General features: G+C 34.6%; 1 long non-coding RNA gene across 1 annotated transcript; it reads left to right on the forward strand.

Moving 5' to 3' along the window:
- The first annotated feature begins 1,697 nt into the window (after window positions 1-1,697).
- Window positions 1,698-8,195, forward strand: LOC113341905. The gene is made up of 2 exons (XR_003356200.1): window positions 1,698-3,551; window positions 7,776-8,195. It is a non-coding gene; the product is annotated as an uncharacterized LOC113341905 (long non-coding RNA).
- The last annotated feature ends 8,286 nt before the right edge of the window (window positions 8,196-16,481 follow it).

Raw genomic sequence — 16,481 nt, forward strand, 5'->3', positions numbered from 1 at the left:
GTGTTCACCTGGTAAGAGCTGCTTCACTAATCATCCAATAGTAGGTATATTACATCAAGCGACTCACTTGTCTTATCCGTTTAGATTGGAGAAGTGGAGTTATCAGGGCCATGGCTTACCTGATAATTTGAATATGATGAATGAGTTTAATAGGAAGATAAAAGCAATCTCTTTAAGAATGATAATGTTCTTTTGTTAGCTTAATGGGGTTATTGTCATTCCTGGTTGATCAGTTAAATTGCATATTCTGATATATGGAAACTTTTATATCTTGTATCTTGAAAACTTTATTATGATATTTATTGTACTAACCTCTGCTAAAGTATCAGTGAGGTGCTACTCGAGCTAATTTGAAGTAGGTCTAACTCAAGGATGTAATCATTAGAGAAGAACATCAAAGTGACTGGCAAAATCAAGGCTCAGAGAAGAAACATCAAAGTTATCATAAATTACAAAAGTTTAAATTATGAATTTTGGCTTTCTTAGCAACTAATTCAGCCAACTTGTATTGTACATGGCCAAAGTCATTCCTATTCTTGTACTCACTCAGAAAATAAGTTATCTTAGGAGGAGTTAAAGTGGTGCAACTCTACAAAGATACCAATTACCAACTAATACCGTCTAGTGCTGATTCACCATTTCCAAAACCTTGTGAACAGTGTCTAACGAAGGCATTAAATGTATCAAGGGGGTGCTAATGAGTCTATCGAGTCCGGGTACTATACTACCCGGAACCGGACCCCGTAATTTTAATCGGTTTCGGGTACGGTTCCTATACTGATTGACCTGGAACAGGACCCGATAAAAATCTTAAATACCCGTCGGGTCCGGGTATTTTTCGGATCCCCTAAAATCAACCATATTTTCTGATAATTTATTTTTATATTTGTTATATTAGCTTGAATCTAATAATTTTTCATATAAAATTATTACTATATGTAATTGTCCTAATTAAGATTAAACAAAAGAAAATGGAGGATAAATGAAAAAAATTATGCGAAATTACACAAAATCTTCTTATTTTAAGTAAAAATAATAAGTAAAAGATAAATATTTGGGTACTCGACGGGTAATACCCGTTAGGACCCGAAAGCTTATCAGTTCCTAACGGTTCTACCCGTCGAGTAGTGATTTGGCTAACAAATCCAATCTTAGGATCCAAAACCGGACCCGATAGACTCGGGTCAGGTTCGGTTCCGGATAATCGGGTATCCGTTGACAGCCGTCTCAAGCACTATATACGGCATCTTTAGTTCACAAAGGGATTACATCTATGGCATCGACTATGTGCTAGTTTCTGTTTTCTAACATATCCCGTAGAGGTAAGAATATGTGAATGATAGTACTCAAAGAAGCAGCAAGATGAAAATGATAGTACTCAAAGAAGCAGCAAGATGAAAATTACCCGTAGCAGCAGTAATGGTCTGGCAGTTTAAAATATCCAAACCTTTAAAGTATCTTGTAGTTGGGAATAAAATGTATACAGCTCCAATCCCAACATCATGTCAATTGATGAATTTCCATATTACATGTCCTATAAATGCTTCCTTACCTTTCAGAAACATCTTTTTGGTCCCATAAAGCTACGCACACGGATAATGATAAAGAAAAAAGAAATTTTTAATTTTTAATAAATTAAATCCTGCTACAGGATCTAGCCGGATAGCATAGGTAACCATGCATAAAAATGTGGATGCCAACGGCATAAGTCTTCTTTCCTTGTGTTTACATGGAGTAGTTTAGACAACCATCTAAACTTGTTAGGTTGAAAATGGGTAGAGGTCAAATCTATACTAAAACTTGAGACACATAAAACTAACAGTGACTCGATCTTTCTTGGTTGAGTGATGCTTAGCTAATTATTAGCACCTTCTGTGATTGTGAATGAGGTAGTTGAACACGGAGGGTGTCTCTGAGGATCGGGTGAACATTGATTCAACCCAGTTTTTTATCCACTCATATTTTAATCATTAAATCTCTCTGCATGTTCACAAAAGATTAATCGATTTCTGTATCTAGAAATCATATGTATTAATCCTTTAATTTAAAGCTAGATTCGTCTTTCTTTCGATGATTTGATCTTATTTTACTTAGTTTTGCTCTGCAAATCAGGATAAAGTTGTAGCCAACTCGGTGCTTTTAATCCATCAAATTTTTGTCTTTCCGATCAATCATTGTCCAATTTTTCTAAAACTCGTCCTACCTTTTCTTTCGTATTATTTATTCTGGTTTTCAATCTAGAAATTTAAGGACTTTTTCCAAGTTCTGTTCCTTTGCCCTAATTGTAATTTCAGTTTTCTTTCTTCTCAATTCATAAATTCCCTGATTTTATGTCTCTTTAGATTTTTTTTCTTCTTTTCAGTTTATTTTCTCTAGGATTTTTTCTCTATAATCCCCTTTTTTTTCTTCTGTTGATTCCTGTTCTCGCCTGCCTCCTCTCTACTTTTATATCCTGGTTCTTTTGTTTCTATCTTTTCTTTGTTTCCTATATGAAAATCTTACTAGCTAACGTGATATTAGTGTTGTGTTTTCTTTCCTCAGGATTCAGGGGAAAGGTCTCGGTGGAGGCCAAAACTGGTCATTGACTCGCTTTAGAGAAGTATTTTGGAGTTGGTCCTATTTAAACCGCTCCTAAGTCATGGCGGCGCAGTTGTTGCAATCCCAAGTAAGGAACCTTTTATTTTACAAGAAGAAAACTACCCAAATGCAAAGGTCGGAGTAATCCTAGGCATATCAATCATTCATATTATCAGTCTAGGATCTTTGTTGGTGTTAAGGCTTAAGAAAAGGGGAAATTTATCTTATTTACAGTCCTTTGGTTTCATGAAACTCAAGTTTGTTATTTTAAGTGATGGTTCAAATGACTATTTTCATCGGCCTAAGGGAAGTAAGAAAATGAAATTGGGTATGGATAGTGTTTTATATAAGAAAGATTGTGCAAATGTTAACTCTGTGTCAATAAATTTTAGTTGTTCGATTTTGATTCCAAGAGATAAACTGAAAGATGGTTTAAGGAGTAAGGATCCATCAGATGATGTATTTAACACAGTCAGAAAAGATATCCTTACAGTTTATTCTGTTAGTGATAACAGAAAAATTGAAAGGAAGAGAAAGAGTCAGTCGATTTTGTTTTGGCTCTTAATCAAGGTTACGGGTTTGGATAGAAAGAATGACAAAATGAAATTGGGTTTGGATAGTGAGTTAAATAAGAAAGATTGTGCAAATGTTAGCTGTGTGTCAATAAATTATAGTAGATCGTTTCTTATATCAAGAGATAAATTGAAAGATTATTTAAGAAATAAGATTCCAGTATATGATATGTTAAAGGCAGTTAATAAATACATTTTTAAGATTATTTATGCTAGTGATAATAGAAAAATTGAAAGAAAGAAAAAGAATCAGTCTGTCGTGGTTTGGCTCTTGAACAAGTTTGTGGGTTTGGATAGAAAAATGATATTGTAATCACGTATATTCATAAAAATAAAGAACACACCGGTGAGGCTAAGGCTGAGCATCAAGGAAATGCACCTAATATCTTGGATCCTTATAAGGTAATAAGTCCCATTAATCTCACTATATTCATGTTTGATTACTTCCTTTCAATATGTGCTTTACTATCATTACATCGCATTTGCTGATTTATTTGTCTTACCAGTATTCAGAAAATTTTATCTTGTGACTTTGCAAAAATGTTATTTAGATATATTCTTTTCTTTCTGGAAAATCTCTTAATTACTTTTTCACCTCTCAATCATTATAAGTTTTTCTGTTATGTCTTGATGGATGAAAGAGCTATAGGGTATGACTTTAAGATTTTATCCTGAAATCGGTAGAGTATTAGGCCCAAATTAAAACAAGTTCATCTGAGTGATCATCTGAATCATTTAAACGCAACTAACGGCGCCATGTTTATATTAGACATGTCATTTTCTGTATTTCAGTTCATATATGTTTATTTATAAAATGCATCATTAATAGTTATCTGCCTTTCTATAAGAAAATGATGTTCTTCTACATGGTTATGGAAGATAGAGATTATGGGTATGATTTCAAGGTTTTATCCTGGAATCTCCAGGGCATTAGGGATGCTTTAAAGAAAGATCACTTAAAATTTTTAAATAAATCTCATAATTTAGATATGATTTTCCTGTCTGAAACCAAAGTCAACATATCAGTAGTCGAAAAGGTGCTCAAAAGTTTAAAAGTAAAAGACTGGTTTATTATGCCCTCTATTGGCAGATCTGGTGGTTTCGCCATTGCTTGGAATCAGGGAGTTTCTGCTAAACTCATTTCATTTAAAGATAATGTTTTTCATTTCCAAGTGTTTAAAGATAACATGAATGTCTTTATTACTTTTATGTATGGTTCTTTAGATAATAACCGTAGAAATGATCAGTGGGACTTCATTAAAAGCATTAGTACTGTGAATGCCCCTTGGGATATTATAAGTGATATGAACTTTATCCTTCATTAAGGAAGGTGGAAATAGTCCATCAACCAGTAGTTTTGCTTATGTTTTCCATTGTATTGAGACATTAGGTCTAGTTGATCTTAACTTTACTGGCTTGCCATTTACTTGGACTAATAAAAGAACAGGTAACCATCACATACATGAGAGAATTTATAGGGCTTTGGTAAACCATAAATGGTTAGAATTGTCTCCAAAATCTTGTAATAAACACCTAACTAGGGTCGCTTCGGACCATGCCCCTATTTTACTAAACCATTCCAATTAGGGATAAATGCATGAAACCTTATAGATATATGAAATGTTGGATGGAGCATGAGAACTATAGAAATGTCATAGAAAAATCAATACAAAAAAGTAGAACTAAAAGTTATAACTTGTTTAACACTCTAAAAAATTTAGAATATGACTTTATAGCTTGGAATAAATCTGAATTTGGAAACATTTTCAAAAACATATCTAATATCCTTGAAAATATTGAGAATGAAAATAAAAAAACATATAGTTTAGAAATGAAAGTTAAGAGATTGACCAGTTACAAAATGAGCTGGCTAATTGGTATGAGGTCGAAAAATCTTACTGGGGACAACATGTGAAAAAAAATGGATTAATGAAAACGACAATAACACAAAGTTTTTCATCAATATGTTTCGGATAGGAATATATATAACAGAATACATGCTCTAAGAGATAGCTCTGGACTTTGGATTGAAGGCCAGTTTCAGTTAAGTTCTTTGTTAACTAACTATTTTAAGAACATTGCTATTTCAAATGAAAATGATATTAATCTTATCTTCTCTGAGATTTAAAGGCCTTCTATAAATGCTATTGATAATAATAAACTGAATGAAATACCTAGCGAGGTTGAAATTAAAGAGGCTTTGTTTACGATGAATGCTTGGGTTGTAGGGGGGTGGACTGAAAACAGTTATTGGCCCTGATGGCTTCCCCCTGGCTTCTGTCAACAACATTGGGACCTTCTTAAGGAGGACTTAGTTCTCTGGGTCCAGAAGGTTTTTAAAGATAAATGTTTTAATCAAAAAGTTAATCATTCTTTTATAACTCTTGTTCCTAAAACTAAAACCCAAAAAACCCCTAGTGATTTCAGACCTATTAGTCTTAGTAATGCCCTTTATAAGATAGTGACTAAACTTATTGCCAATAGAATTAAGCCTTTGTTGGATAAAATTATCTCTCAAAACCAATCCGCTTTCATCCTAAATAGGAAGATTACGGATAATATAGTTGTTGCTCATGAAATCGTTCATACTATGAAAACTAGTAAAATAAAGAATGGACGTATGGCTCTCAAATCAGACCTTTCTAAAGCCTTTGACAGACTTGAACGAGATTTTGTGATATTTGTGTTTAAATTTTTTTGCTTCTCTAGTGATTTCTGTGATTTAATTTATCATTGCATGTCTACTGTTTCTGTTTATGTTCTTGTTAACGGCTTACCAGGTGAAACTTTCTTCCCTACTAGAGGGATTAGACAGGGTGACCCTATGTCACCCTATATTTTCATTATATGTATGGAAGCTCTATCTAAGCTTCTTTACCATGCTGAAACAAATGGTAAAATTTCTGGTATAAAAGTTACCAGAAACTGTCCATATGTTTCTCATCTATTCTTTGCTGATGACTCTTTTCTTTTCACCTCTGCTACAATAGTTCAAGCTAGGAATTTACTTGATACTCTTAAGATATTTAGTGGTTCTTCTGGTCAGGTTATAAATTACCAGAAATCTGGAATATATTTTAGCAAAAAAGTAGAAAACAAACATTGCAAACTGTTAGCTAGAATCCTCAAAGTTGGTAGAATAACACAAAATAACACTTACTTAGGAACTCTTTTGTTTTTTAGTAGATACAAAAGTTTCAATTATCAGAATTTGTTAGATAGAGTTTATAATAGGGTGCAAGGATGGAAGGCCAAATTTCTGTCCCAAGCAGGTAGAACTACTCTCATATGTTCGGTCACTAGTGCTATGCCCATGTACCAGATGATGTGTTTCCTTATTCCTAAAAAAACTTCAGATAAATTAGATGCTCTGCAAAGAGACTTCTGGTGGCAGAAGAGTAAGAGTAATAGAGGATTGTACATTAAGGCCTGGGATTTCATTTGCTCTAGTAAATCTAAGGGAGGCTTAGGTATTATGAGCCCTTATAAATTCAATCTAGCCTTACTTACTAGACTTGCTTGGCGCTTGATTGAAAACCCAGATAAACTCTGGTGTATAATTCTCAAACATAAATATTTTCCAAACTCTGAACCCCTTAAGTATAAGAAGAAATCTGTTAAATCTTGGGTATGGACTAGTATTTGTAAGGGCCTAGACATTATTAGAGAAAATCACTGTTGGCAGTTAGGTAATGGTAATGATATCGAAATTTGGTTTGATAAATGGTTGCCTGAAGGTGAAATCCCTAAACCTAGAAACAGTAACAACACCCAGTTGGTCTCCAAAGTTTCTTATTTAATTGATGGCCAGGGTAACTGGAATCTTAATCTTATTCATAATGTGTTTGACAATGATACTGTAGAAAGCATAAAATTGCTTGAACCTGTTTGTGATTCTACTAGAAAAAACACTTTGAAATGGATAAGTACAAAAGATGGTGTTGTTTCTGTGAAATCTGCCTATAATTTCTTATGTAATAGAAATAATGTTACTTTACCAGTTGAATGGAAAGGAATTTGGAATCTTAGTATAATGCCTATAGTTAAAATTTTCTTATGGAAAACCTTAAGTGAGTGTCTCCCTGTTAGGGAGATCTTGGGTAAACATACATACTCCTATTGATATTCAATGCCCCTTGTGTAATTGTGTAGTAAGTGAAAGTATTGATCACCTTTTTACTAAATGTGTGTTTTCTGAAGCAATTTGGAGAGGATTATCCATCTCAAATAATTTTTATGTTGCTGCTAATATTTCTTATAAAGATTGGCGTATCATTTGGTTGAAAGACTGTGCTAATAGGGATTACTATGCCTATGTTCTATGGTATATTTGGAAGTATAGATGTAAAGTTTTCTTTGATAGGGTCAAACCTAACCCCAAATGATTTGATTGAGTTTATTAAGAAGGACAGTCCTCAATACCGAGTAAGAATTTTTTTACTGCTAGAGTCTCGAAAATTCCATGTGTTTGTGATGAATCTCACCCAAACTGTGTTCATGAAAGTGATGATGTTTTGCAGAATGTTTCGTACATCTACTTCGATGCTGCTTTTAAAAATGAATCAAAAAAATTTGCGTATGGTATAGTTGAAGTGAATAACAAGGGTATGATTGTTAACTTTACAGGAGGAACATGATGGTGTTCCAGTGCTGAAGAAGCCGAGTCCAGAGCCTGTAGAGAAGCAACAAAATGGGTCCAAGATCGTGGAGATGAAAGATTAGTCTTTCTCAATGACAACCAAAATGTTGTCAACAGCATAAGGAAGAACAGTTTTGCGGTCAATTGGATATCGAAAGCTATTCTGTTTCAATCTTTAGATTTCAAAAAGTTTCTTGCTAGTTCTTATTTCTTATATATTCGGAGATCCTGTAATAGTTTAGCAGACAATTTAGCTAAGTTCCTTAATAGATATGCGGATGTGCATATAGACCCTAGATGTTGGGATAAATCTAGAAAGGAAGGTTGGTTAAGTATTCTATGTAATCAAAACAATGTAAGGTCTTTCCTCTAGTTCTATATTATTTTCTTTTATCAAAAAAAAAAAAGATCTTTCTTGGTTGAGTCTCCTAAATCAGTAATTCAAACCAACACCTTCTCATTAACTCGCTGCAAAAAATTAACTCGCTGCAAAATAAGAGCCATATAAGAGCTCAGACCTTGCTCGTGATAAACTAAAATAAATTTTAAAACAATAAATTAATGGGCTTTTCACAAAAATAGGCCCGTTTTTTTGGTGCTTTTCATTTCTAGGACACTTTTTTATTTATTGCTAAAGTAGGCAAGTTTTGACCAAAAGTGATGGATGGAAAGTTAGCACCGTTAGGTGCACTTAAAATGACAAGATAGTCCTTTGAATCGGTTATTTCGACCCAACCAGCTACTATGACTCTTTATACGTCATCACCCAGTGCGTACGTGGCAAGGCCCACGTGACACTGCTTACGTGGCACTCTTATCTTCTTCTCCATAAATCATAAATGAACGTCTCCACAACCACATACTTCTGCTTCTCTTCATTTTCAGATCTGAAAAATAGGTGGTGGTATGAATGATAAAGCAAGTTCTTCAACTAGTATGCTAGTGTGTTTAATGTGTGAAATGGAAGAAGATCATGAAACAAAAGCATGTCCATGGGTTTATTCAAGGTGCAAACATGTACCTTGTAATGGAGTAAGAGCTTTGTTGAGGTCTAAAACAGATGTAAGTAATGGAAAGTTGTTCTTGAAATGCTTGAATCCTACCTGCAACTACTTTGAGTGGTTTTCTCAAGCTTCTACCCATTCTTCAGCACTTCCAATCAAGCTTCCATCAGTTCATGGTTGTATTGCTTGTGGAGAAGACAATCACAGTGTTACAAGTTGTCCACTGAAGGTTCAAAAATTCTTTAAAGACAACTTCAACTCTCAATTAGAACTGAATATATGCAAAAATCAACATAATTTCAACATAGCTTACCTTGTGTGCAAGAAAAAATCCTGTGATGCATTCAGATGGGCTTCAGATGCTCTTGTCATTGAAATCAAAGATACAATGAAGGGTAAAGTGTATGGAATATGCAAGGAATTTAAGAAAAATCTGAAATTGTAGCCTGCAACAATTTTATAATAAAATTTATCCCATTTCAGAACTTGCATTGTCTTACAAAAGCATCCATTCATCCATTCACAAAAGATAACCAAATTGAAACATAAATAGTATCAACCATATTGTTCAGATCCAGTCACAGAAAAAAAACAAAAGAGATAACCAACCCATCAGACTTTCATGTACTTCTTTGGTTTCTTCTTTCCCTTTGGATCTGCAACTGTGAAGGTGACTTTGTTGTTGACAGATCCAACATGTTGATTAGTCTGATTGAAAGCAGGTTGAGAAGAAGCCTTTCTCTTTCTCCCTTTTTCAACACCTTGTTTAGAAGATTCTGAATTGTTTTGGTTCTTCATTCCATCCTTAGCAGTAGTAGATGCACCCGCAGAAGCACTAACAACCGGTTTCTTTCTATTGTACTTCCTTTTTGTGGTTCAGGGACATAAGTATATGATGTTGAGCCATCAACACATGTTCTAGGTTTTTCTCCCTTTGGATTCTTTCCAACCTCTCCACCAGCACAAGTTATTGCATAGTGACCATAAACTCCACACTTCTTACACTTTCTCATTTTCTTCACACTTTCAGCTTCATCATAAGAAGGAATCCTCTTCTTTCTTAGCCTTCCAGTTTTTCTTATGATAACAGGAGGATTAATGAACTCTACCAGTATATTCTACACAAAGAGAGGAAGAAAGAGAAGATATTTGTTAAGATATGAAACCCTTAAAGGTTGTGTATTATATAAAGCATGTATGAAACCCTAAAAGAATCCAAGAATATTTGTTATTATTAAATATTTATTGCACAATAATCAATATATTTTTCTTTAATAAAACTAGTGGTCTTACCCAGTCAATTTCAGCTGACAGTGGTTCAAACTATGGAGCATATGTCTTTTTGTAGTATTCCACACTGTATACAGGGTCACAGTAGCTACAACATGAAATCAGGGAAGCATATCCACAAATTATCAGTTTACAATCAAGCTTGAGCAAGGAAAAACAAAGGGAACATAACAAATCAAAACATTGGAGTGAAAATAGAGTGTGACTTACTCAACCCAGTTTGGTCTCGATGGTGTTAAAGCAACTATAGCATGTTGACAGGGAAATCCCCTCAGCTGCCACAGCAAACAACTACAGCTCTTTTTGGAAAGATCCACAACAAACACAACATCATGAACACTCCTGACCTCATACACCCTTCCCCTTACATCTCCAGTTAACTCAAACAGATGATTTAAGTCTCGCATCTTTGTAATCAGCTTCATTGCCTTTGGAACTATCTCACCATCCTGCCAGTTTTCACTTTCATTCCTCCTCTTGAAGAAAAGGCCCGTCACCAGTTTATTATACATCTGTGCAAGTGTAATGATTGGCTTATCTCTAAAGGGCTTGGCCATGTTGTTGAAAGACTCTGAGAAACTATTGTTGATGTGCTCACACTTGCTGTCATCTGAGAAATGAGACCTAGACCAGCTTTCAGGTTTTTGATCTATGAGATACAGTGCAACTTTTTCATCCTCAGCAAATAATTTATCCATGTGTTGCTAAAAACAAACATGACATAAATAGTATCAAACTCATGTATGTAATACTTGAAATTACATTATATTGTTTTGAGAAATGAGCATACCTGATAGTGTCTCTTCTTGTCACATTTGGCAGCATTCCAGAAATGAACATGTAAGCTGTATGACTTGAAATACTTCTTGAAATTCTTCATCAAATGTCTGTCAATTTATCAATAAGAAACAGTTAGTCATTGAACTTATATTATTAGGAAATATTAAGGATATAAAAGTTAACCTAAAACATAATATGTGCTCATCCAAGCAGAAGTATTTGTCACAAGCTTCACTAATCCCCTTTTGTTTGTCTGATATAATGTGAAATGCAAGTCTTCACCCAGTATAGCTTTCAAGTCTTTGAGAAAAATCTTCCAGTTCTCAATGGTTTCATTCCTACACACCATTATACCAAGAGGTACTAAACCATTCTGACCATCTAGACCTGTTGAACCAGTAACACACCACCATACTTCCCATACAAATAGCAAGCATCCAATCCAATGATTTTCCTACATCCATCCAAGAATCCTTCTATAGCAGGCTTGAAGCAGAGTGTCATTGACAAGAATGTGTTGTCTGTGCTTCCATATGAGAAACTAGCTACACTGCCAGGCATTTTTTCCTGCAATTACAACAAAGTAATGTTAATGCCATATAATTTGTAATATTAAGTCATGTTGCTCTAACTAAAGACAAATATTAACAAACAAACAACAAAACAATTAATGTTACCTTCACCATTTCACAGAATGCAGGAATTTTCTTGTACTGCTCCTCATAGCTGCCATGAAGATTCTGCAACACAATATTTCTTGCTCTCCATGCTGTATGGTACTTAATGTTCACTTTCATTGTTTTGTTGAACTCATTTGCCAATGACTCAGGATCAGGGATTTTGTTTTTGTTACCAAGAGTCTCCAACCTTTGCATGTACCAGTCAGCTACAAATTCTGGATTTGCACATCTGTTCTCCCCTTTAACATTTCCATTGCATGTGTGCTTCACATTCCAACTTCTCAGAGTAAATGTAGTTCCTTCAACCTTCAAAACTCTTCCATAAATGAACATAGGACACTTGGTCTTCTCATGATGAATGCACTTCACCCTAATCTTGTAGTTGTTTGAATCTTTAAACTTGACCTGATGTCTATGCTTCACACAGTAGGCCCTCAAATGCTTCTTGAAAGCATTCTTGCTGACAAACTTGCTTCCCTTCACTAGGCTGTAAGGATCCACTTGTTCAAAAGTAATTCCCTCAGGGAACATCTCCTCATCTTCCTCATCCTTAAAATGTTGTGCATGCTCTTCTTAAAACTGTGTGCTATCATGAGGCTTTGAACATTTAGGCTTTGAACAATTAGGCCCATCATTCTTGTTGCTTTCTGATACTATAAGTTCAAGCCCATCAGTTTTGTTGGTTTCTGATACAAATTCCCAAAAACAAATGACTCAGTTAGAGCCCTTCAAACAAACATAACAAACAAACAAAGAATAAGAAAAACAAAAGACTACAAAACAAATGACAAATTACCTTCTTCTTCTCTGTCAGAGACCAAGTCCCCATAATGGTCCTCTACAAAACCACAGAGATAAGGGCATTAGTACTAAATAAATTAAACAAATCTACAATCAAACACAACAAAGTTTAAAAAGAGACAGAAGCAATCACATACCTTCCTTGTCATTCTCAACCTCCACCTCCCCAAAGTTTGGATCACCAGCATCACTATCAACATTATCACCATCACTTGCAACATCATTATCAACATTATCACCATCACTTCTCTCACTTGCAGTACCATCTGAAAGATACCCATTCTCAACTTTTTGTAGAAACTTATTGTAACTCTTGATATCTTTCTCTTCACTGTCATTGTCATTCATCTTTAGGACATCCTCATCATCGGGGTTACATTCATCTTCTTCTACATTTTTCAAGTGCATGACATACTCATCACTTTTCTTGTACTCTTGGGAAACTGCAAACAAATCTTCCACCACTTCTTCCTGTTTTGTAGCTTCAACCCAAAAGTCATGATTGAAATAATCATCTAATCTAGGTATCTCATTACCTTGTTCAGCTCCATTAGCCTCCAAAACAGGATTATTCTCAGATACACTTGCTTGTGTTTGTTGAGTAAACTGTGGAATATAAACATCTCCATCATCATTCTCAGCTACACTTGCTTGTGTTTGTTGAGTAAACTGTGGAACTGATACACCTCCATCATCAACATATTCATCAGAAACATCTTCTTCACTACCAGCTAAATCAACAAACACTTTAGTAGGATTCTTCTTCTTCATCCTTGGTATTATTTGACTTCTTCTAACTGACTTGCCATGCCATCTCTTAGGTGATGAACCACTAGTAAAAACTGGTTTAGGTGGAGTCTTAGAGACTGGCTTCTTTGGAGTCACATTCTTTTTGGGTGTCATCTGTGGTGGAGGAGGCTGTGAATCTGCAGTAACCTGAGATACATCTATCTCACCATTCTCATCTAGTGGCATCACTTGCAAATACAATGTAATCCAACCATGTTCATCTTCAATTGCATTTTCCCAGAAAAACCAAAATTCTACATCATTAATGATGTTTGATGGTAGGCATGGATCAACAAACCATAGAAGGTCCAATGTCTACCTACTGGTTAATCTCAACATAGGAATAATCCTAGACTTTAACTGATTTATACCTATATCTTCTCTGGACAAACCCTTAAACTCAAAACACATAGCAGTGTTGATTAGATCCTTCACCTTAATATTTCTGGTTGGAAATATGTCCCGTTGAACCTCATTTATAACCTCTTTAACCACTTGCTTTCTACAATTAAGAACAACAAAATGTATATCAGACAAATTATGGAAAACCCATCTCAGACAAATTCTAGAATCATAAAAACCCTAGAAATCAATTATCACACAAACCATAAAAAACCCTAGAAATCAATTTCAGTTAATCATTATCAGCAGAACCCAATTTTGAAATTAAGAAACCCTAGAAATTTATCAGTAGAACTTCATTATCAGCAGAACAAATTCGAACTTCATAAAAATTCTATAAACAGAGAAAACCCTAGAAATATAAACACCGACAAACCCAAATAAATCAACCTTACAAACAAAACCCATAATATGTTCATCACTGAAACGTTAAAATCAACCATGAAACCTAAAAAAACAGATTAGTGTTTTTTGTTACCTCTCTGTAGAACGCTTCTTCCTTCTCGTCATCTTCACCAGCAGGAAATCTTCAATTTGTTCTTCGAATCTCAACTAAAAAAATACTGTTTCACTGATTTATCTCTCTACTAAAAACCCTCTCTGAAGAACAAAAGAGAAGAAGAAACTAAATGAATCGATTTCTCTCTGTGTCTTCTGTTATTCCTTACACCTTCCCGCGTTGTCGATAATAACAATGAAGAACTATCTTGGCCGTTCAATTCATCATCGATATGTCGTGTTAGTTAGGTTAGGCTCTCAGATAGCAACACGTGGAGATCTTATCGAGACAGGTGGACATCTTAACGTGTGTGACTGACACACACGTATGAAGAACATTTCAGTAATCTTACCACATGTATGAGATCTCCCTATATGATATTTTGGCGAGATATTGACAAGTCAACGCGATAAATTGACCGAGATGGTTAAAGTGGATGGAATCCGTTTAACTTGCCTAGTTTTGCAAGAAATAAAAAAAAGTGGCCTAGAAATGAAAGTGAGGGTCCAGACCAGGACTACTTCTGCATATAATCCTAAATTAATCAGTAGAATTTGAAGAGGGTTGTATTCTTCATACTATTATACCCACCGTTATGTTCTTAGCATATAACCCACTATTATACCGTTTCAGAAGATTAATTAACGAAACATAATTACAAAAATCCTGTAATTTATTTTCACTTTTTTCAGTGTTATGAATCAAGCTTTGTACAAAAAGTTGATATTAGAATTGGAATGCTTTTATTATTTCAATTCTTGAATAGTAATTTAATTGGAAAGGTCTATGGCCGAGGCTTTTTATGTACTTACAAATCCAAAATATCATTCGTGGGAGACAATTCTAACTAATCAGAATGGATGAAACGCGAGCAGAAGTTGCTCATAGACTTTAACCTAGAGGTGTTTTTTTTTGGTCTGTATACGAATGTGGCATTTAAATCCGTGCTAGCTAGCACGTGAATTAATAATTCAATGACATAAACACGTCATTTATTGTCCAAAAAGAAATTATAGTAAATAGAAAAACACGCGACTAATGGTTTTCGTTTATTACTCTTCGTTCTGCACAATTAAAATAAAAATTCAAACAACTCAGGTTTGTACTTTGGTTGGACTGTACATACTTTCATATTCAAAATGCAGGCATAAAAAACGAAAGAAACATCAATATATAAAATAGGCCATATCAAGTACTTGTAAAACACGGTTAAATATTGGGAATGGACCTGACGTGAATTGAACATGTACCTTCTGACATGGAGTCAAACGCGTTGTCATTGCGCCACAGATCTGTAGTTTAAATTTTTTGTCTTAAAATGGGGCAGAAACTGGATTTACCTTCTGTTTTAGTCTTTTCAACAGAAACAAAGGGATTTCATGAATGGGAAACCATAATTTATGTAGTAACAATTGTAATGCACAAGTGTATTCTTGTATCTTAATCTTCAACAATGGGCAAAAAACTTTATGTAGTAATGGTTTTGACAAAAAAAATAATTGCTCCATTAATGTAAGTAGCCTGAAATGGAGCAGTTACTCATCTTTCAGTTGTGACAACTACATCATATTATATATGGTTGTTGTTTTAGAAACAAAGACGAGAGTATTACCAACCTTCACATATGTATATGCTCTCTACTCTTTCCCAAACGACTCAACACCAAACTCCAGGTAGGCGCATCGACTGCCCATCATACAGATCATTGTTACATCTTTATCCCCGAAAAATTGAGGTTTAGTTAGTCAGCTAAGCATCGCTTTTGTTTATTCGGGAATGTAAGCCTGTAACCAAGGTTACTTGACCAAGCATTCCAGTATCCCAAGACAGTCATGGATAGACCCAGCAATTTTCCAACGCAAGTTTGACTAATAGCATTAGCGAGTTGTCATTCCTAGGAAGAAGCAAACATCTGAAGCAATTTCCTGCACATAACAAGCTCGAGAATGAAGAAAAAGAACAATAAGAATCAGTGAATATTGTAATTCAAGAAACCCACCCCTCAAAACCCCATCAAAAACCTCGCAATGTTTATAAAGCAAAGCCAACAGAGAATAGACGCTCTCAAGCACTATAACCTAACAGTGAACCTTATTCATTCCTTCTACACATTTATCCATTTGGCTCTGCATAGAATTGGAAGTAGATTTGTATTTTCTTTTAATCCATATTTGAAATAGCACTTTGCTCAGACGAAAGAATACTCAGAACCATACGATTACATAAGAAGAACTTCAAAGTTGCAAACTATGGTTGGAAGCCTGAGGACTACACATATTCCCTTACGCTGGAGTACACATATTCCATTACTTATATAGTTTTCCAATTTTCTTGGGATTCTTTTTGTTCTCAACGATGTTTCTTAAAATAAGATACATCTCAACAAATATCCAAATTCACCTGAGTATTCCAATCAACTCACTTTGAAGAGTATGTAACGAATTACAA

This window comes from Papaver somniferum, unplaced genomic scaffold (genome assembly GCF_003573695.1).
Source record: "Papaver somniferum cultivar HN1 unplaced genomic scaffold, ASM357369v1 unplaced-scaffold_32, whole genome shotgun sequence".
NCBI classification, from domain to species: domain Eukaryota; kingdom Viridiplantae; phylum Streptophyta; class Magnoliopsida; order Ranunculales; family Papaveraceae; genus Papaver; species Papaver somniferum.